Here is a 22,067-nt window from a genome sequence, read left to right as displayed (position 1 = left end):
GAAAAACACGCGTAGCCAATACCCCCGCCAAAAGAAGAGATACGTCCTTGATAGCTGTGAAGTTTTGATGGTGCGCGAAACAACAGGAAGCAGCAACACACGAAAGGCACGTACAGCGAACTGCTGGGCCCGCTCACCTTTAACTCGTGCTGAGGGAAACACATGCGCGCGTCACTTCACTTACGCACATGGGCCCTTTCCTCGTATTACACGCGGACGTGCAGTTTTCCACGCGCGCTTACGCGCATGGGCCCTTTCCTCGTATTGCACGCGGACGTGCAGTTTTCCACGCGCGCTTACGCGCATGGGCCCTTTCCTCGTATTACACGCGGACGTGCATTTTTTCATGCGCTGAAATGGCCATGCACGTCTGTACGCGTCACGTCACAGGGGCGCTTGCGCTTGAGGGGCCTTCTGTCCAATGAAAATGCATATGCGTGCAGACGCGCTTACGCGCTAAGGGCCTTTCCTCGAATCACACGCTGACGTGCAGATTTTTCACGTGCCAAATCACTCCGTATCAAGCTGGTCACGCGTAAGCACACGGAAGACCACGCTCCTGCCCAGAAGGCCGAACTACTGCCCCCCAGAGCCCTGAGCACGCTCCCACCTGCCATCTGCTGCTGCCTGACTGCCTGCTGCCCACGTGCCCTGCCATTTGCTGCCTGCACATCAGCCAGGGGTGCTGTTGCTGTGACCACCCCTGCTGGAACCGAAGACTCCCGACTGGGATTCCATCGCTCCACAGCCCAGCCCCAGGACCCAGTTGCCCACCCACTCCTGCCTCTGGGGTTGTCATGTCGGGGCAAACACCATCTGAGACCACTGACAACCCCCGGCCAGAGAGGCAGAGGGGCACCAGCTTCAGTGCCACCGAAGTTGGTGTCCTGGTGGAGCAAGTCCTGGGGCAGTATGATGCCCTCTTCGGAAGTTCCCGCGCCGACAAGGAAGGACGGACTCGGATCTGGACTGACATCGTGACTGCCATCAACGCGGAGGGGGTGGCAGTCCGCGACTTACAACATGTCAAGAAGCGCTGGGAGGACTTCAGGTCCAGGACCCTGAACAAGGCCCGGCGCCTCTTGAAGGCAGCGGATGCCAAGGGGTGCCGGGGCCACTTGTCGGAAGAACAGATGAGGGTCCTGGAACGCATACCCCCAGCGCTCCACGTCCAGGTCCTTGAGAGGCAGACCCGTCTGGAGTCGAGCGGTGAGTGTACATGCATCCTGATTGTGAGCAGTGCGTGTGGTGATTATTCAGTAGTGTGCAGGTTGCACATCTGTTGGTATGGGGTCGAGTATGGGTGGGGGTGTACAGGGCCGTGGGGCTAACACATGCGAGGGCTGGAATGTGTGAGACATGGATGGTGCTTGTGTGTGTAGGCTTGCATGCCAAATGCAGTTGTGTGGGCACACATGTTTGGATGAATGTGTATGTAAGTAGACATGTCCGTGATGTCACGCATGTATGTTGTTTTCGGCTGCATGTATCAGCACTGTGTACATGTGCATGTGTGTGTATTTGACAAGGGTGCAACAGTGATGCAACATGGATGCATGTGACAGCATATGTGGAAGCCTGATTGGCAGATGTGACATGGATGCCCGTCTGAACACTGCGACACTTGGCAGAGGTGTACACATGCATGCAAGTGTGGTGGTGGGTGTACATGTGTGGTGCACTTCCTGTGTTGCATGTGATGTCTGGCTCACCTTTGGCTGCTCATGCTGTTGTATGTGTATGGATGGTGGTGGCAGTTGCAATATGGCTGTGGTATGGCTCATGTGTGCGAGTTGTAATGACATGTGTGTTGGGGATTGTGATGACATGTCTGAGGTTTGCCAATGCCACTCATGTACAACTGTCATGTGTGTATGTGTCCATTGTACAGTGCCCTGATGCCTGTGTTTTGTTTCTCCCTGTCTGCAGCGTCAACTGATGAAGAGGGCGGAGAAGGTGCTGTGGAGCACAGCGGCGGGGATCCCACCGCAAGCCGGAGACGCAAGGCCCGCTCCCCTCCCATGTTGTGATCTCGTCGGGAAGTGAGGAGCCTGGTGCCGCGTCCCAGGCCGCAGCTGCCGGGGGGAGGTCCAAGAGGCGGAGGTAGGAGTTGGACTCCTCGGCAGCAGAAGGGGCAGCTGGGACCCGACAGGGCCCAACAGGGGAAGATGGCACAGAGTCATCCAGGTTGGTGGGGGGTTTGGTGGAGGAGGAGGCCATGCAAGCACCAGAGACGGGGTCTGGAGGTGGGGATCCCACTGGTGCTAGTGGTGCAGTGCAGGACCAGGGACAGGAGGCAGCACAGGCCGCCGCGGAGGTGCATGTGTGCAATCCTGTCCCTGATCCTGTCCCTGCATCATCTTGCACCAGCAGGGATGCCTACATCCAGACGCGTTTTCAGGCAGGGGATGAGCTCACGTCAACTGGCCTTCCTCTGCCTGCGGACGTGGCTATCCAGGTCCGGGTTGAGCCTGTCCTGGCTGGTGTGGCGTTGCGTCAACGGGCCATGCGAGGTGACCTGCAGTCTTTTCATGAGGAGACTGCACGTGATCTCGAATGGCTCGTTGACCACGTCAGCCTGCTGGGACAGGTCACCCAGGCCGGATTCCTCTGTCTGATGGGGCTTGCTACGACCCCCTCCTCAACTGGACCCCCTACGCGCCAGTCGTCCTCTGTGCCATCTTCCCACCCATCAGTCACCTGGGTGCCCTGTGGAGCTGCCTCTGACGGTGCGGCCAGGCTGGTGGAGGAGGCATCCCTGCCACAGTCGGGAGTCGGACGTCCAGCAGGGGTGGCCACATCTACGACTGCACCCCAGCCGGCGGAGGATGTACAGGCAGCAGGAGGCAGTGCACGGGCAGAGGCACAGCAGCAGCAGCAACGTGGTGGGAGCCATGAAGGCTCTGGGCCTTCAACATCGGAGGGGCAGGCATCGGCCGGAGGGCAGGAGGACCCAGGACAGAGAGTGTCTTCTGTGTGGCAGCGGTTGGGCCACGCCATAGATGCGGAGCGGCAGCGGGCGGAAGAGGCACGGCTCACAATGGTCAGGGCGGAGAACTCCATGCGGAGGGCCCTGAGGCGGGCCGAGTGCCTCGAGGCAATCCGCAGGGGTTTGGAGGTGGACACGTCGACGGCCCTGCGGACCCTCGGGGCCATGGAGGAGGACCGCCTCCGGGACATTGAGGAGGAGTTCGATGATGCCTTGGCCCGGGACATCCACAAGTGAGCCGTGAAACTAGCCCGCTGCCCTTGTACATAATTATGTAGGTAGTGTTAGGTTTCATTTTTGTTTTGATTTTATTTGGACCTTTCGGACATTGGCCACATTTTTGTATATAGTTTATTTTATTAGTTAGTGTAGTTAGATAGGTTTCCTTTCTTTTGTTGGGATAATGGACCCTGACTTGTTCCCATGTACATAGTTCACTGTTGGATTGTATTTTTTTTTCACATTTTAACCATGGAGCAATGGCTTTCTTTTTTATTTCCCATTGGATTTTGTTTTGTGGACTTTGACTTTGGACAACATTACTTTGGAATTTTATTTTTGGTTTTGCTTTTTTTCACGGACATGCTTCTTTTAATTTTTGTACATTCACATTTCTGTTTCTTCATTTTTGATTCTATTTATGTTTCCTTTAATACATATTTTTTTTTGGTAACTTCAATGTGTGGTATCTCATTGGTTTCATGCATTTCATGATATGTGTTTTGAGATTCACTGACACCCATTGGGTGTATGTGAGGGAAATGTGTTTGTTTCGGAACTTGCAATTGGTGTTCTGTGATGTAATTCCAAATTATGAGTGGGTGGATGCAATACTCGGGTGGGTGTTTTGCATTTGGAGGCTGACCATAGGGTCCAGGGATCTAGTTTGTGATGACATGTTGGCTGGGGAACATGAGTTGCACATGGGTGGGGGCCTGCTGGCAGGTGCCCCACAGTGCTGGGGGGTGGGGGTGGTGGGAGACATGGGTGGGGGCCTGCTGGCAGGTGCCCCACAGTGCTGGGGGGTGGGCGTGGTGGGAGACATGGGTGGGGGCCTGCTGGCAGGTGCCCCACAGTGCTGGGGGGTGGGGGTGGTGGGGAACATGAGTTGGACATGGGTGGGGGCCTGCTGGCAGGTGCCCCACAGTGCTGGGGGGTGGGGGTGGTGGGGAACATGAGTTGGACATGGGTGGGGGCCTGCTGGCAGGTGCCCCACAGTGATGGGGGGTGGGGGTGGTGGGGAACATGAGTTGGACATGGGTGGGGGCCTGCTGGCAGGTGCCCCACAGTGCTGGGGGGTGGGGGTGGTGGGAGACATGGGTGGGGGCCTGGTGGAGGCTGCTCCTGCACTGCTGGGGGGGTGGGGGTGGTGGGAGACATGGGTGGGGGCCTGGTGGAGGCTGCCCCTGGTGGCTGGGGGTGGGGGTGCTGGGAGACATGGGTGGGGGCCTGGTGGAGGCTGCCCCTGGTGGCTGGGGGGGGTGGGGGTGCTGGGGAACATGAGTCGGACATGGGTGGGGGCCTGCTGGCAGGTGCCCCACAGTGCTGGGGGGTGGGGGTAGTGGGGAACATGAGTTGGACATGGGTGGGGGCCTGCTGGCAGGTGCCCCACAGTGCTGGTGGGTGGGGGTGCTGGGGAACATGAGTTGGACATGGGTGGGGGCCTGCTGGCAGGTGCCCCACAGTGCTGGGGGGTGGGGGTGGTGGGAGACATGGGTGGGGGCCTGGTGGAGGCTGCCCCTGGTGGCTGGGGGGTGGGGGTGCTGGGAGACATGGGTGGGGGCCTGGTGGAGGCTGCCCCTGCACTGCTGGGGGGGTGGGGTGGTGGGAGACATGGGTGGGGGCCTGGTGGAGGCAGCCCCTGGTGGCTGGGGGGTGGGGGTGCTGGGAGACATGGGTGGGGGCCTGGTGGAGGCTGCCCCTGCACTGCTGGGGGGGTGGGGTGGTGGGAGACATGGGTGGGGGCCTGTTGGAGGCTGCCCCTGGTGGCTGGGGGGTGGGGGTGCTGGGAGACATGGGTGGGGGCCTGGTGGTGGGTGCCCCTGCACTGCTGGGGGGTGGGGGGGTGGGAGACATGGGTGGGGCCTGGTGGAGGCTGCCCCTGGTGGCTGGGGGGTGGGGGTGCTGGGAGACATGGGTGGGGGCCTGCTGGCAGGTGCCCCACAGTGCTGGGGGGTGGGGGTGGTGGGGAACATGAGTTGGACATGGGTGGGGGCCTGCTGGCAGGTGCCCCACAGTGCTGGTGGGTGGGGGTGGTAGGAGACATGGGTGGGGGCCTGCTGGCAGGTGCCCCACAGTGCTGGGGGGTGGGGGTGGTGGGAGACATGGGTGGGGGCCTGCTGGCAGGTGCCCCACAGTGCTGGTGGGTGGGGGTGCTGGGGAACATGAGTTGGACATGGGTGGGGGCCTGCTGGCAGGTGCCCCACAGTGCTGGGGGGTGGGGGTGGTGGGAGACATGGGTGGGGGCCTGGTGGAGGCTGCCCCTGGTGGCTGGGGGGAGGGGGTGCTGGGAGACATGGGTGGGGGCCTGGTGGTGGGTGCCCCTGCACTGCTGGGGGGTCGGGGTGGTGGGAGACATGGGTGGGGGCCTGCTGGCAGGTGCCCCACAGTGCTGGGTGGTGGGGAACATGAGTTGGACATGGGTGGGGGAATGCTGGCAGGTGCCCCACAGTGCTGGTGGGTGGGGGTGGTGGGAAACATGGGTGGGGGCCTGCTGGCAGGTGCCCCACAGTGCTGGGGGGTGGGGGTGGTGGGAGACATGGGTGGGGGCCTGCTGGCAGGCGCCCCACAGTGCTGGGGAGTGGGGGTGGTGGGGAACATGAGTTGGACATGGGTGGGGGCCTGCTGGCAGGTGCCCCACAGTGCTGGGGGGTGGGGGTGGTGGGGAACATGAGTTGGACATGGGTGGGGGCCTGCTGGCAGGTGCCCCACAGTGCTGGTGGGTGGGGGTGCTGGGGAACATACGTTGGACTTGGGTGGGGGCCTGCTGGCAGGTGCCCCACAGTGCTGGGGGGTGGGGGTGGTGGGAGACATGGGTGGGGGCCTGGTGGAGGCTGCCCCTGGTGGCTGGGGGGTGGGGGTGCTGGGAGACATGGGTGGGGGCCTGGTGGAGGCTGCCCCTGCACTGCTGGGGGGGTGGGGGTGGTGGGAGACATGGGTGGGGGCCTGGTGGAGGCTGCCCCTGGTGGCTGGGGGGTGGGGGTGGTGGGAGACATGGGTGGGGGCCTGTTGGAGGGTGCCCCTGCACTGCTGGGGGGGTGGGGGGGTGGGAGGCATGGGTGGGGGCCTGGTGGAGGCTGCCCCTGGTGGCTGGGGGGTGGGGGTGGTGGGAGACATGGGTGGGGGCCTGGTGGTGGGTGCCCCTGCACTGCTGGGGGGTGGGGGGGTGGTTAACATGGGTGGGGGCCTGGTGGAGGCTGCCCCTGGTGGCTGGTGGGTGAGGGTGGTGGGGAACATGAGTTGGACATGGGTGGGGGCCAGCGCTCCACGTCCAGGTCCTTGAGAGGCAGACCCGTCTGGAGTCGAGCGGTGAGTGTACATGCATCCTGATTGTGAGCAGTGCGTGTGGTGATTATTCAGTAGTGTGCAGGTTGCACATCTGTTGGTATGGGGTCGAGTATGGGTGGGGGTGTACAGGGCCGTGGGGCTAACACATGCGAGGGCTGGAATGTGTGAGACATGGATGGTGCTTGTGTGTGTAGGCTTGCATGCCAAATGCAGTTGTGTGGGCACACATGTTTGGATGAATGTGTATGTAAGTAGACATGTCCGTGATGTCACGCATGTATGTTGTTTTCGGCTGCATGTATCAGCACTGTGTACATGTGCATGTGTGTGTATTTGACAAGGGTGCAACAGTGATGCAACATGGATGCATGTGACAGCATATGTGGAAGCCTGATTGGCAGATGTGACATGGATGCCCGTCTGAACACTGCGACACTTGGCAGAGGTGTACACATGCATGCAAGTGTGGTGGTGGGTGTACATGTGTGGTGCACTTCCTGTGTTGCATGTGATGTCTGGCTCACCTTTGGCTGCTCATGCTGTTGTATGTGTATGGATGGTGGTGGCAGTTGCAATATGGCTGTGGTATGGCTCATGTGTGCGAGTTGTAATGACATGTGTGTTGGGGATTGTGATGACATGTCTGAGGTTTGCCAATGCCACTCATGTACAACTGTCATGTGTGTATGTGTCCATTGTACAGTGCCCTGATGCCTGTGTTTTGTTTCTCCCTGTCTGCAGCGTCAACTGATGAAGAGGGCGGAGAAGGTGCTGTGGAGCACAGCGGCGGGGATCCCACCGCAAGACGGAGACGCAAGGCCCGCTCCCCTCCCATGTTGTGATCTCGTCGGGAAGTGAGGAGCCTGGTGCCGCGTCCCAGGCCGCAGCTGCCGGGGGGAGGTCCAAGAGGCGGAGGTAGGAGTTGGACTCCTCGGCAGCAGAAGGGGCAGCTGGGACCCGACAGGGCCCAACAGGGGAAGATGGCACAGAGTCATCCAGGTTGGTGGGGGGTTTGGTGGAGGAGGAGGCCATGCAAGCACCAGAGACGGGGTCTGGAGGTGGGGATCCCACTGGTGCTAGTGGTGCAGTGCAGGACCAGGGACAGGAGGCAGCACAGGCCGCCGCGGAGGTGCATGTGTGCAATCCTGTCCCTGATCCTGTCCCTGCATCATCTTGCACCAGCAGGGATGCCTACATCCAGACGCGTTTTCAGGCAGGGGATGAGCTCACGTCAACTGGCCTTCCTCTGCCTGCGGACGTGGCTATCCAGGTCCGGGTTGAGCCTGTCCTGGCTGGTGTGGCGTTGCGTCAACGGGCCATGCGAGGTGACCTGCAGTCTTTTCATGAGGAGACTGCACGTGATCTCGAATGGCTCGTTGACCACGTCAGCCTGCTGGGACAGGTCACCCAGGCCGGATTCCTCTGTCTGATGGGGCTTGCTACGACCCCCTCCTCAACTGGACCCCCTACGCGCCAGTCGTCCTCTGTGCCATCTTCCCACCCATCAGTCACCTGGGTGCCCTGTGGAGCTGCCTCTGACGGTGCGGCCAGGCTGGTGGAGGAGGCATCCCTGCCACAGTCGGGAGTCGGACGTCCAGCAGGGGTGGCCACATCTACGACTGCACCCCAGCCGGCGGAGGATGTGCAGGCAGCAGGAGGCAGTGCACGGGCAGAGGCACAGCAGCAGCAGCAACGTGGTGGGAGCCATGAAGGCTCTGGGCCTTCAACATCGGAGGGGCAGGCATCGGCCGGAGGGCAGGAGGACCCAGGACAGAGAGTGTCTTCCGTGTGGCAGCGGTTGGGCCACGCCATAGATGCGGAGCGGCAGCGGGCGGAAGAGGCACGGCTCACAATGGTCAGGGCGGAGAACTCCATGCGGAGGGCCCTGAGGCGGGCCGAGTGCCTCGAGGCAATCCGCAGGGGTTTGGAGGTGGACACGTCGACGGCCCTGCGGACCCTCGGGGCCATGGAGGAGGACCGCCTCCGGGACATTGAGGAGGAGTTCGATGATGCCTTGGCCCGGGACATCCACAAGTGAGCCGTGAAACTAGCCCGCTGCCCTTGTACATAATTATGTAGGTAGTGTTAGGTTTCATTTTTGTTTTGATTTTATTTGGACCTTTCGGACATTGGCCACATTTTTGTATATAGTTTATTTTATTAGTTAGTGTAGTTAGATAGGTTTCCTTTCTTTTGTTGGGATAATGGACCCTGACTTGTTCCCATGTACATAGTTCACTGTTGGATTGTATTTTTTTTTCACATTTTAACCATGGAGCAATGGCTTTCTTTTTTATTTCCCATTGGATTTTGTTTTGTGGACTTTGACTTTGGACAACATTACTTTGGAATTTTATTTTTGGTTTTGCTTTTTTTCACGGACATGCTTCTTTTAATTTTTGTACATTCACATTTCTGTTTCTTCATTTTTGATTCTATTTATGTTTCCTTTAATACATATTTTTTTTTGGTAACTTCAATGTGTGGTATCTCATTGGTTTCATGCATTTCATGATATGTGTTTTGAGATTCACTGACACCCATTGGGTGTATGTGAGGGAAATGTGTTTGTTTCGGAACTTGCAATTGGTGTTCTGTGATGTAATTCCAAATTATGAGTGGGTGGATGCAATACTCGGGTGGGTGTTTTGCATTTGGAGGCTGACCATAGGGTCCAGGGATCTAGTTTGTGATGACATGTTGGCTGGGGAACATGAGTTGCACATGGGTGGGGGCCTGCTGGCAGGTGCCCCACAGTGCTGGGGGGTGGGGGTGGTGGGAGACATGGGTGGGGGCCTGCTGGCAGGTGCCCCACAGTGCTGGGGGGTGGGCGTGGTGGGAGACATGGGTGGGGGCCTGCTGGCAGGTGCCCCACAGTGCTGGGGGGTGGGGGTGGTGGGGAACATGAGTTGGACATGGGTGGGGGCCTGCTGGCAGGTGCCCCACAGTGCTGGGGGGTGGGGGTGGTGGGGAACATGAGTTGGACATGGGTGGGGGCCTGCTGGCAGGTGCCCCACAGTGATGGGGGGTGGGGGTGGTGGGGAACATGAGTTGGACATGGGTGGGGGCCTGCTGGCAGGTGCCCCACAGTGCTGGGGGGTGGGGGTGGTGGGAGACATGGGTGGGGGCCTGGTGGAGGCTGCTCCTGCACTGCTGGGGGGGTGGGGGTGGTGGGAGACATGGGTGGGGGCCTGGTGGAGGCTGCCCCTGGTGGCTGGGGGTGGGGGTGCTGGGAGACATGGGTGGGGGCCTGGTGGAGGCTGCCCCTGGTGGCTGGGGGGGGTGGGGGTGCTGGGGAACATGAGTCGGACATGGGTGGGGGCCTGCTGGCAGGTGCCCCACAGTGCTGGGGGGTGGGGGTAGTGGGGAACATTAGTTGGACATGGGTGGGGGCCTGCTGGCAGGTGCCCCACAGTGCTGGTGGGTGGGGGTGCTGGGGAACATGAGTTGGACATGGGTGGGGGCCTGCTGGCAGGTGCCCCACAGTGCTGGGGGGTGGGGGTGGTGGGAGACATGGGTGGGGGCCTGGTGGAGGCTGCCCCTGGTGGCTGGGGGGTGGGGGTGCTGGGAGACATGGGTGGGGGCCTGGTGGAGGCTGCCCCTGCACTGCTGGGGGGGTGGGGTGGTGGGAGACATGGGTGGGGGCCTGGTGGAGGCTGCCCCTGGTGGCTGGGGGGTGGGGGTGCTGGGAGACATGGGTGGGGGCCTGGTGGAGGCTGCCCCTGCACTGCTGGGGGGGGTGGGGTGGTGGGAGACATGGGTGGGGGCCTGTTGGAGGCTGCCCCTGGTGGCTGGGGGGTGGGGGTGCTGGGAGACATGGGTGGGGGCCTGGTGGTGGGTGCCCCTGCACTGCTGGGGGGTGGGGGGGCGGGAGACATGGGTGGGGCCTGGTGGAGGCTGCCCCTGGTGGCTGGGGGGTGGGGGTGCTGGGAGACATGGGTGGGGGCCTGCTGGCAGGTGCCCCACAGTGCTGGGGGGTGGGGGTGGTGGGGAACATGAGTTGGACATGGGTGGGGGCCTGCTGGCAGGTGCCCCACAGTGCTGGTGGGTGGGGGTGGTAGGAGACATGGGTGGGGGCCTGCTGGCAGGTGCCCCACAGTGCTGGGGGGTGGGGGTGGTGGGAGACATGGGTGGGGGCCTGCTGGCAGGTGCCCCACAGTGCTGGTGGGTGGGGGTGCTGGGGAACATGAGTTGGACATGGGTGGGGGCCTGCTGGCAGGTGCCCCACAGTGCTGGGGGGTGGGGGTGGTGGGAGACATGGGTGGGGGCCTGGTGGAGGCTGCCCCTGGTGGCTGGGGGGAGGGGGTGCTGGGAGACATGGGTGGGGGCCTGGTGGTGGGTGCCCCTGCACTGCTGGGGGGTCGGGGTGGTGGGAGACATGGGTGGGGGGCTGCTGGCAGGTGCCCCACAGTGCTGGGTGGTGGGGAACATGAGTTGGACATGGGTGGGGGCCTGCTGGCAGGTGCCCCACAGTGCTGGTGGGTGGGGGTGGTGGGAAACATGGGTGGGGGCCTGCTGGCAGGTGCCCCACAGTGCTGGGGGGTGGGGGTGGTGGGAGACATGGGTGGGGGCCTGCTGGCAGGTGCCCCACAGTGCTGGGGAGTGGGGGTGGTGGGGAACATGAGTTGGACATGGGTGGGGGCCTGCTGGCAGGTGCCCCACAGTGCTGGGGGGTGGGGGTGGTGGGGAACATGAGTTGGACATGGGTGGGGGCCTGCTGGCAGGTGCCCCACAGTGCTGGTGGGTGGGGGTGCTGGGGAACATGCGTTGGACTTGGGTGGGGGCCTGCTGGCAGGTGCCCCACAGTGCTGGGGGGTGGGGGTGGTGGGAGACATGGGTGGGGGCCTGGTGGAGGCTGCCCCTGGTGGCTGGGGGGTGGGGGTGCTGGGAGACATGGGTGGGGGCCTGGTGGAGGCTGCCCCTGCACTGCTGGGGGGGTGGGGGTGGTGGGAGACATGGGTGGGGGCCTGGTGGAGGCTGCCCCTGGTGGCTGGGGGGTGGGGGTGGTGGGAGACATGAGTGGGGGCCTGTTGGAGGGTGCCCCTGCACTGCTGGGGGGGTGGGGGGGTGGGAGGCATGGGTGGGGGCCTGGTGGAGGCTGCCCCTGGTGGCTGGGGGGTGGGGGTGGTGGGAGACATGGGTGGGGGCCTGGTGGTGGGTGCCCCTGCACTGCTGGGGGGTGGGGGGGTGGTTAACATGGGTGGGGGCCTGGTGGAGGCTGCCCCTGGTGGCTGGTGGGTGAGGGTGGTGGGGAACATGAGTTGGACATGGGTGGGGGCCTGCTGGCAGGTGCCCCACAGTGCTGGGGGTGGGGGTGGTGGGAGACATGGGTGGGGGCCTGCTGAAGGCTGCTCCTGCACTGCTGGGGGGGTGGGGGTGGTGGGAGACATGGGTGGGGGCCTGGTGGAGGCTGCCCCTGGTGGCTGGGGGTGGGGGTGCTGGGAGACATGGGTGGGGGCCTGGTGGAGGCTGCCCCTGGTGGCTGGGGGGGGTGGGGGTGCTGGGGAACATGAGTCGGACATGGGTGGGGGCCTGCTGGCAGGTGCCCCACAGTGCTGGGGGGTGGGGGTAGTGGGGAACATTAGTTGGACATGGGTGGGGGCCTGCTGGCAGGTGCCCCACAGTGCTGGTGGGTGGGGGTGCTGGGGAACATGAGTTGGACATGGGTGGGGGCCTGCTGGCAGGTGCCCCACAGTGCTGGGGGGTGGGGGTGGTGGGAGACATGGGTGGGGGCCTGGTGGAGGCTGCCCCTGGTGGCTGGGGGGTGGGGGTGCTGGGAGACATTGGTGGGGGCCTGGTGGAGGCTGCCCCTGCACTGCTGGGGGGTGGGGTGGTGGGAGACATGGGTGGGGGCCTGGTGGAGGCTGCCCCTGGTGGCTGGGGGGTGGGGGTGCTGGGAGACATGGGTGGGGGCCTGGTGGAGGCTGCCCCTGCACTGCTGGGGGGGGTGGGGTGGTGGGAGACATGGGTGGGGGCCTGTTGGAGGCTGCCCCTGGTGGCTGGGGGGTGGGGGTGCTGGGAGACATGGGTGGGGGCCTGGTGGTGGGTGCCCCTGCACTGCTGGGGGGTGGGGGGGGCGGGAGACATGGGTGGGGCCTGGTGGAGGCTGCCCCTGGTGGCTGGGGGGTGGGGGTGCTGGGAGACATGGGTGGGGGCCTGCTGGCAGGTGCCCCACAGTGCTGGGGGGTGGGGGTGGTGGGGAACATGAGTTGGACATGGGTGGGGGCCTGCTGGCAGGTGCCCCACAGTGCTGGTGGGTGGGGGTGGTAGGAGACATGGGTGGGGGCCTGCTGGCAGGTGCCCCACAGTGCTGGGGGGTGGGGGTGGTGGGAGACATGGGTGGGGGCCTGCTGGCAGGTGCCCCACAGTGCTGGTGGGTGGGGGTGCTGGGGAACATGAGTTGGACATGGGTGGGGGCCTGCTGGCAGGTGCCCCACAGTGCTGGGGGGTGGGGGTGGTGGGAGACATGGGTGGGGGCCTGGTGGAGGCTGCCCCTGGTGGCTGGGGGGAGGGGGTGCTGGGAGACATGGGTGGGGGCCTGGTGGTGGGTGCCCCTGCACTGCTGGGGGGTCGGGGTGGTGGGAGACATGGGTGGGGGGCTGCTGGCAGGTGCCCCACAGTGCTGGGTGGTGGGGAACATGAGTTGGACATGGGTGGGGGCCTGCTGGCAGGTGCCCCACAGTGCTGGTGGGTGGGGGTGGTGGGAAACATGGGTGGGGGCCTGCTGGCAGGTGCCCCACAGTGCTGGGGGGTGGGGGTGGTGGGAGACATGGGTGGGGGCCTGCTGGCAGGTGCCCCACAGTGCTGGGGAGTGGGGGTGGTGGGGAACATGAGTTGGACATGGGTGGGGGCCTGCTGGCAGGTGCCCCACAGTGCTGGGGGGTGGGGGTGGTGGGGAACATGAGTTGGACATGGGTGGGGGCCTGCTGGCAGGTGCCCCACAGTGCTGGTGGGTGGGGGTGCTGGGGAACATGCGTTGGACTTGGGTGGGGGCCTGCTGGCAGGTGCCCCACAGTGCTGGGGGGTGGGGGTGGTGGGAGACATGGGTGGGGGCCTGGTGGAGGCTGCCCCTGGTGGCTGGGGGGTGGGGGTGCTGGGAGACATGGGTGGGGGCCTGGTGGAGGCTGCCCCTGCACTGCTGGGGGGGTGGGGGTGGTGTGAGACATGGGTGGGGGCCTGGTGGAGGCTGCCCCTGGTGGCTGGGGGGTGGGGGTGGTGGGAGACATGGGTGGGGGCCTGTTGGAGGGTGCCCCTGCACTGCTGGGGGGGTGGGGGGGTGGGAGGCATGGGTGGGGGCCTGGTGGAGGCTGCCCCTGGTGGCTGGGGGGTGGGGGTGGTGGGAGACATGGGTGGGGGCCTGGTGGTGGGTGCCCCTGCCCTGCTGGGGGGTGGGGGGGTGGTTAACATGGGTGGGGGCCTGGTGGAGGCTGCCCCTGGTGGCTGGTGGGTGAGGGTGGTGGGGAACATGAGTTGGACATGGGTGGGGGCCTGCTGGCAGGTGCCCCACAGTGCTGGGGGGTGGGGGTGGTGGGAGACATGGGTGGGGGCCTGCTGAAGGCTGCCCCTGGTGGCTGGGGGGTGGGGGTGCTGGGAGACATGGGTGGGGGCCTGGTGGTGGGTGCCCCTGCACTGCTGGGGGGTGGGGGGGGTGGGAGACATGGGTGGGGGCCTGGTGGAGGCTGCCCCTGGTGGCTGGGGTGTGGGGGTGCTGGGAGACATGGGTGGGGGCCTGGTGGAGGCTGCCCCTGGTGGCTGGGGGGTGGGGGTGCTGGGAGACATGGGTGGGGGCCTGGTGGAGGCTGCCCCTGGTGGCTGGGGGGTGGGGGTGCTGGGAGACATGGGTGGGGGCCTGGTGGAGGCTGCCCCTGGTGGCTGGGGGCTGGGGGTGCTGGGAGACATGGGTGGGGGCCTGGTGGAGGCTGCCCCTGCACTGCTGGGGGGTGGGGGTGCTGGGAGACATGGGTGGGGGCCTGGTGGTGGGTGCCCCACAGTGCTGGGGGGGGTGGGGTGGTGGGAGACATGGGTGGGGGCCTGGTGGAGGCTGCCCCTGGTGGCTGGGGAGTGGGGGTGCTGGGAGACATGTGTGGGGGCCTGGTGGAGGGTGCCCCTGCATTGCTGGGGGGTGGGGGGGGTGGGAGACATGGGTGGGGGCCTGGTGGAGGCTGCCCCTGGTGGCTGGGGGGTGGGGGTGGTGGGAGACATGGATGGGGGACTGGTGGTGGGTGCCCCTGCACTGCTGGGGGGTGGGGGGTGGGAGACATGGGTGGGGGCCTGGTGGAGGCTGCCCCTGGTGGCTGGGGGGTGGGGGTGGTGGGGAACATGAGTTGGACATGGGTGGGGGCCTGCTGGCAGGTGCCCCACAGTGCTGGGGCGTGGGGGTGGTGGGAGACATGGGTGGGGGCCTGGCGGAGGCTGCCCCTGGTGGCTGGGGGGTGGGGGTGCTGGGAGACATGGGTGGGGGCCTGGTGGTGGGTGCCCCACAGTGCTGGGGGGTGGGGGTAGTGGGAGACATGGGTGGGGGCCTGCTGGCAGGTGCCCCACAGTACTGGGGGGTGGGGGTGGTGGGAGACATGGGTGGGGGCCTGGTGGAGGCTGCCCCTGGTGGCTGGGGGTGGTGGGAGACATGGGTGGGGGCCTGGTGGAGGGTGCCCCTGGTGGCTGGGGGTGCAGGGGGACATGCGTTGGTGGGCAGTAGTGCAAGTTGACATGTGGGTTGGCTGGGGGTCATGGCCATGGTGGATGGTGTGCCTGCAGGACATGTGCAGGGTAGGCCCCTGTGGTGTGAGCCACCTGCAGGGGCCGTGGAGGGTGTAGAGGGAACACCTGGGAGGACCCACACGTGCAATTCACGTGTGGTGCTCCCCGCGCACCCCTGTAATACACGTACCCTGATGGAATCGCGTGTGGAACTTCCCGCTCACCCCTGAAATGCGCGTACCCTGCTCGCACGGGCCCAATCACGTGTGGAACTTCCCGCGCACCCCTGGAATACACGTACCCTGATGGAATCGTGTGTGGAACTTCCCGCGCACCCCTGGAATACACGTACCCTGCTGATGTTGCATGTGAAACTTCCCCCGCACCACGAAATACACGTACCCTGATGAGATCGCGTGTGGAACTTCCCGTGCACCCCTGAAATACACGCGCCCTGCTGATGTCGCGTGTGAAACTTCCCCCGCACCCCAAAATACACGTACCCTGATGAGATCGCGTGTGGAACTTCCCGCGCACCCCTGAAATACACGTGCCCTGCTGATGTCGCGTGTGAAACTTCCCCCGCACCCCAAAATACACGTACCATGATGAAATTGCATGTGGAATTTCCTGCGCACCCCTGAAATACACGTACCCTGCTGAAATCGCGTGTGGCACTTCCCGCGCACCCCTGAGATATGCGTACCCCCAATCACGTGTGGAAATTCCCGCGCACCCCTGAAATACATGTACCCTGCTGAAATCGCGTGTGGCACTTCCCACGCACCCCTGAGATACGTGTACCCTGCTCGCACGGGCCCAATCGCATGTGGAAATTCCTGCGCACCCCTGAAATACACGTACCCTGCTGAAATCGCGTGTGGCACTTCCCGCGCACCCCTGAGATACGCGTACCCTGCGGAAATCGCGTGTGGAACTTCCCACGCACCCCTGAAATACGCGTACCCTGCTCGCACGGGGCCAATCGCGTGAGGTACTTCCCGCGCACCCCAGTGATACACGTAGCCCGCTTGCCGTGCTGGTACAGGGTTGGCACAGCCCTTTGCGCTGGATTGGGTATATTGATGGCTTTTCCCTGCGCGAGAGGTGTTCTTGGGGGCGTAACTGGCGCTGCTGCAGGGTTGCTGCGCCACTGTGCGCCACGGCTGGTTTTGGTGGCTGGAATCCATGAATACGCTGTGCGCGGAAATGGATTTTAGCGCACGCGGCTGGCGCAGGGATTCGCACGCGCACACTGTGCGCCAGCCGCATGCGCCACTTGTGCGCTGAATTCTATGAATTACCCCCATAATGTATGCCACAAGGACTGAAAGATATACCTCAATAGAATCCAATAAGGAAAGTAGGTATGTGCCCATGTTTTTAAGTTTGTAATCCACAGGATTGGTCTATGGCTTCAATACCAAATAACAAATATTTTCCACTTGTTAAAGTAACACGTGTAAGTGTTTAGTTTGCATGCCTCTTTATGGATGTCCATTCATGTTGGTGTGCAATTTAATCAGTCAAACTCTATGACCCCTGGATCCAGGCTGCCAAGTTTAGTTTGTGAGGCTTGGTTAAATATTGTTGTTGTTGTGACTGCCACACACACATTGGGGCAGTTTGATTTTGAGGTTCCTCTGCCATTTTCAGTAGGTGGGGAAACTACAACTCCAACGCCCATGTTGGCACAATCACTATTAGTGTCATGCTCTTATGTGTAGTTTGTGGGGTCTTTTGTGGATTAGAGGTTTTGGGGAAAAGCATAGGCAAATATCCATGACCATCTCATCCATAGCGCATTGCACTGGGATACTTCCTGTGGATATCTGAGGTGAAACTGTTGCATTTGGCATTCATGCTTGTTGCAAAAAGATCTATATCTGGAGTGCCGTATTGTTGAAACTAGGTTTGAGTGTCATTTTCAGATCACACTTATGTTCTTGTTGGTAATTCCTTCTAAGGCTGCCTGCTAAACAAATGTCAACTCCTGGAACATGGTGCGCTTGTAGCCATATGTCCCTGTGGATGAACCAGTGCAAGATGTGGTGTGCTATCTTAGACAGTGCAAGGCAGTATATATGCCCCACATTTTTTAGATAAAACATTGTTGTTGTGTCATCTCAGGAGAGTATTCTTGTTTTGTGTTTGTGTTAGTAAGCTTAATAACAGATTTTGCAGTACTTTGAGGTCTAGGAAACTGTTGTTCAGACATGCTTTCCTTTTTATTTACCTCCCCTGAGTTGTCACATGGTGAAGGTATGCTCCTGACACTTTCAGGGAGATATCTGCTATAATGGTCACCTGCACAGATATGACCATGCATGGTTTTCCCTTAAACATGTTTGCGGCGTCCCACCAAAGCATTGCTTCTCAGACCTTATTAGTTATTACCACTAGATCTTCCCATTCTCCTGCTGCCTTCGACCATAGTAAACAGAGGCATTCCTGAAATGTTCACATGGAAACATTACATGTGGGGACCAGAACGCCATCGTGCTTAATAGTTTCATTACACTTATAACTGTCAAAGATATTGGTGGTTACTTATGGGGAATACACACTTGGAACATTTGTGCTCTCTCTTTAGTAGGGTAGGCTAGTGCTTTCTGCAGTGTTTAATTCTGCCCCTAGAAATATCTTAAACTGTAATAGAGTTTGACTTGACTTTGTCATGTTCATGGAAAAGCCTAATTTAGTAAGATGGGATATTCAGTGTGTTTTTGAATCATTGTCCTGCTGTTTTCCTTGTCATCAGACCATCATCTTGATAGGGTGCACTGGTATGCACTTACTGCACGGATGCTTGGCAACTGCTGCCAATACCATCCTGAAAACAGTAGGTGCTGATGTTATGCTAAAAGAAAGAACCTCAGACTTACATTTTCAGCCAGTCTTAAATCGAAGGCACTTTTCATGTCCCTGGAACATGAAAATATGAAAGTGCCTATCACTCATATCCAATGTTGCCGTGTAGTCTTCTTTCTTTAGTAGTGGTATTCCTTGTTTTGAACCGTTGTGGTCTTATAAATGTGTGTGCTGGATGGAGGTCCTCAGGCTGCTAGGGTTTGGCTCCAGTGTCCTCCATGGTGTTTGCTGTATAGCATTGGATGTGACTGCTTTTAAAGATTTTCTTTAAATCTTGGTACTTGCGGGGGAATGGGTTTTCCACATGATTATGATGTAGGGCCTGATTATACATGTCATGTTATTTAAGCCAAAGGAACTTTTGGTTACACTGCCGGCAAACCTTAATTGGTGTTTTGATCATGAAAATAATCAATGAGCATTAATATGGGACCCAAATGCAACAATTCTTATGCCAGTCATTCCTCGGGTGATATGAGCTGCAGTGCAGTGTTCTGAAGTCGTCTCACTGCTTCACACTCTGGGAAAAGTGTTCAGTCTCATGCCACACATGGCAATTGTGAAAATGCTTTCTGATTGATTCGACTCCACCCACCAAACCATGGTGGAAATCAAAATAGTCTGAGGGTTTAAGCATCAAACAGCACTGTGATAGCCTGCACATGTAGGAGAGTGACAGAGTGACAGCAACACCCATGGCAAAGCTTTCTTTTACTTTGGATCACCTAATGGACGAATTTGCCAAGGTTGAGAGTATAAACAGATTCACAAGCTCTAGAACGATAATTCGTTAGGGATGCCTTTGCAAAGGGTACTGTACTTGCTTATTATGGGACTTGGAAACAAGACGCAAGACAGCATTAGGATGACATTGGAGTGACAGATGTCACAACCATTATGAACTGAAATCCAAATCCATAGTATGTCTAAATGTCTCTATGGTAGAGTAAATTAAATGAGCAACAGGCACAGTGTGTAGTATGTACTACTTGGTAACTCAAAGGCATCTTTGTAAAAATCAGAATCTGTGGTCATGCATATGTTCACAAAAAGCTCATTGATTTTATTCAAAGCAGGTAGAAAACCTTTTTATTTTAAGAGACCCCCGTTCTGCTTTCTATATATATATATATATATATATATATACATATATATATATATATATATATATATATATATATATATATAATATTTCTTTTTTTCTTTTTCTGAAGTGTGCAAAATGAGTATACCAGACTGTCCATCCTGGGATAACAACCTTCCATCAAAAAGTCCTTTACATCGTTATTTGAGGTTTTGAAAATGTGCATTGCTCAGTAGGAAGTGTAGCATTCTTATTATGACTACAGCATGTAAAGGAAGTGATCATTAGAAATGAACACGGAAACCTTTTCCGGATAACGTAAATCCTGATAACACTACCCACCTGATGGGAGCCCTCATTAATGCCAGATCCCTCACGCTCTTGATATTGCAGACCTCATCAGCGTCCACAGCCTATACTTCCTAGCCGTCACTAAAACACGGCTACACCCAGCTGCCGGTCCGGCCCTCTCCCTAGCCATCCCTGAGGGATACCCTATATATAGGAAAGACAGGGAGACCTTGATAGGAGGAGGAGTAGCTGCCATCACTAAAAAAAACTTCCTTTTCAGAGAAATCTCCAATTTAACAATCCCTTCTGGTGAACTAATCTCACTTAAAATCTCTCTATCTGCCACATCCACCCTGACCATCTACCTTACATATATACCTCCAGGTCCTCTGTTATCATTCGAGGAACACGTAGCACAACTCCTCTCTACCACCCCCAAGCTCTCCTCAAAAATCATCATTCTGGGGGACTTCAACCTAGGTCTCAACGACCCAGCAGACACGCAGGCGCTCGCCATTGCTCACACTTTGGAAGCGCAAGGCTTTCTCAACGAATGACCAACCCAACCAACAACAAGGGCCACATTCTTTATTGGCTAGCTGACTGCAACTGTCACAAGAACATTCTAGCCTACAACCCCTGCGCATGGTCAGACCACAACCTCATCATCTTCTCTATCAATGACACAACCCAGCTTATCATCCCACTGCAAATCACCCCTATGACACCTTCAAGAAACGCTTGACACATGACCCAAAACAACATAGTTCCCCTACTACTACCACAAACTTCACACTCCCATACATATTCTGACCCCTCGGTCATGGTATTGCTCTATAACCAAACCCTCCTTGATGCCATAAACAAAATTTCCCCCCTGGGCAACCGCAAGCCCAAACCAACTGCCCATCTAAATGCATGATATCCCCCACCCTCAAAGCCCTATGCTCAACAAAAAGAACTGCGGAAAGTGCTTGGAAAAACACTCCATCATCCGAGAACAAACGGCATTTCAACAACCTGTCTTCGGAATATAAACAAGCCATCCTCCAATCTAAAGGCAACTCCTACAATGAAAGAATCATACAAGCAAACTCGGGCACAAGAGAGTTCTTGTTGATTCTACGGGAACTAGAATCCGCTGCCCCCTCGCCAGACCATTGCAACAAGGATATACCATGGTGCAAAAACATTCAAAAGGCCATCCTTGACAAAATCTCACTACTCAGCTTCCTAGACCAGTGACATGAATCCCACATTGCTCAATCCTTTGCCCGATTCAAATTCACCCTGGTAACTATCTCATAAGCTATCAAAATAATCGACGGCCGGAAACCATCTAGATGTCTCCTTGATGTCTCAAGGAGACATATGCCCAGCCTCTCTCATCTGAGACTGTACCAAAGTGCTTGCCCCCTTCATCCCATCCCTAATCAACAACTCATTCTCCTCCAATAATGTGCCTAAAAATCTCACAGAAGCATGGGTACTCCCACTTCTCAAAAAACCCACTCTGGCCCCTCACCTCCCCAGCAACTATCACCCCATCACCACGGTACCCTTCTTTCTGAAAAACTGGACAGGGTAGCTTATGTGCAAAGACAAAAATACCTGGAAAAACACAAACTCCCAGGCCTACGCCAATCAGGCTTTCGCCCTGGTCACGGAACCAAAAATGCCCTCCTGTTCCTCAAAATCCAAATGGATGAGATTTAAGTCAAGGGCAACATGGCCATACTCCTCTTACTTGACCTATCAGTGGCCAATATTCTCTGCAAACAACCTTGCCACAGCTGCGCACTTCTTGGCCAAAACATAAAGTGGATCAAATCCTTCTTATCTAAATCCACCATGAGTGTTTTCTCAACCACTGTGGCGGCCCCTCCTGCGCCTGTCACCTATGGAGTCCCCCAAGGCTCATCCGTCTCCCCAATGCTGTTCAACATCTTCATTAAACCTCAGTTTGACCTCTTAGACAAACTGGGGGTCACTTACACGAACTAGGCGGATGACACCCAAATACTTCCCCATCACCGGCAACCACCACACGGATTCCAAGGTCCTGAACAAAATCTACCTAACTATTCAAGCCTGGGTGGCATAGAACGATCTCTGCCTTAATGATGAAACAACGGAACTACTCCTCATTGGCAGTCAAAAACGTCTAAACAACCTCCCCAAAGACTATAAATTCTTCACCATTGACGGCAACATTATCACCACTGCAAAAGAGGTCAAAACCCTAGGAGTTTACCTTGACTCTTCCTTGACCCTGACAAGACAAGTCAACGCAATTGCGTCAGCAGCGGACTACACCGCCAAACTGATTATTGCCTGTCGACCCTTCCTGACCACTGACAATTGCATCACCCTGGCCAGAGCCCTTATACTGTCAAGGAGTGACTATTGCAACTCCTTCTTTGCAGGCGCCAAGTCCTGGAACATCAACAAACTACAAATTATCCAGAACAATGCTGTAAGAGCAGTACTCAACATTCCAAAAAAGATCACATCTGAGCTGCTAGATGCAAGACCCATAGGCTCCCAGTCCGTGAGTGTATTACATTAAAAACACTATCTCTAATACATAAATGTCTTTCAAAAAGTGCCCCAATCTACCTAGCTTGT

The sequence above is a fragment of the Ambystoma mexicanum genome, chromosome 8 (assembly GCF_040938575.1).
Source record: "Ambystoma mexicanum isolate Mex_15411 chromosome 8, UKY_AmexF1_1, whole genome shotgun sequence".
Classification (NCBI taxonomy): domain Eukaryota; kingdom Metazoa; phylum Chordata; class Amphibia; order Caudata; family Ambystomatidae; genus Ambystoma; species Ambystoma mexicanum.
Note: the sequence above shows the minus strand (reverse complement) of the source record.